The sequence below is a fragment of the Acanthisitta chloris genome, unplaced genomic scaffold (genome assembly GCF_000695815.1).
Source record: "Acanthisitta chloris isolate BGI_N310 unplaced genomic scaffold, ASM69581v1 scaffold496, whole genome shotgun sequence".
NCBI classification, from domain to species: Eukaryota; Metazoa; Chordata; class Aves; order Passeriformes; family Acanthisittidae; genus Acanthisitta; species Acanthisitta chloris.
Genome location: NW_008677388.1, coordinates 19,773 through 20,702, shown reverse-complemented (window position 1 = coordinate 20,702; position 930 = coordinate 19,773). Strand labels below are relative to the sequence as shown.

Below are 930 nucleotides of genomic sequence, written 5' to 3'. Positions count from 1 at the left end.
CTGAACAGCCAGAGCCTCTGTATTGATGTGATGACGCACAACTGATAATCATCCTCCATCCTGAAAAGTGGCTATTTTTCTGTGTTTTCTGTCCTTTCTCCCATTTGCTAGTACATGATCTCTCATGAGGAAACTTGGCAAAACTCCTTGACCATTCCAGATTTCCCTAGCAGACCTATGAGGTGTAGCATTTCTCTGCAAGGCAGGCTGACACCTCTCCCCACTATCAGATTTACCTGTGTGCATTTTCTTTATTGTTATTTTGGATCAATAGTGCCTTGCTTTCACCTGAAACCTTTTGGAAAACTGGTGTCATGTTCCCTCCTTTCCCATTTTTCAGGTTCAGTGCCAGATAAGTTTACACAACTCACATGTTACTGTTCATAGCTCAGCAATCTCATTTCACAGCCTCTTTAGGCTTGATAGAAAACTGCTCTCTGGTCTTCTGGCTGTGTTCCACCTCATTGACAGGAGGAGCTGAGGCTTGATGTCTTGATTATGCACAAGACATGGTGGGTTTGGCAATAGGCTGTGAATGACCTTGAAAAGGAAGAAAAATAGTTCACATGGGGTAAGATGGAGAAGGAGAATACAGTGGAAGATGTAAGGAGATGGATGTTGTGGTAAAGGCAAGGAGTCAATAAATAACTATTCACAGAAATCTCAGAGACGTAAGAGTCCGAGTAAGGAGAGGAAGAAGTTGCAGAGAACATGGCAGCAAAATTGCTACCTCACCTGAAAATGGCAGCGAGTGGCTTGAGTCAGCAGCGATGTGCTGTGCTGTGCCTGTGTGATGGAGAGGGGAATCAGGAGACCAGGAAACTCATTATCCGAGGAGGGTGGGCAGGAGTTCTGGGCCAGGCTGAGCGGAGGTGGCTGTGTGCTGTCAGGACAAAGATAACAGCTGGAGAGTTGTGTGAATGAGATGTG

At 45.6% G+C, this 930-nt stretch overlaps 1 protein-coding gene across 1 annotated transcript in view; it reads left to right on the top strand.

The window, feature by feature from the left end:
- LOC103803887 (rho GTPase-activating protein 39-like) overlaps window positions 1-930 on the top strand; it is a gene marked incomplete at its 5' end in the record, with an annotated part of 25,903 nt that overhangs the window by 8,927 nt on the left and 16,046 nt on the right. The window lies entirely within an intron of this gene.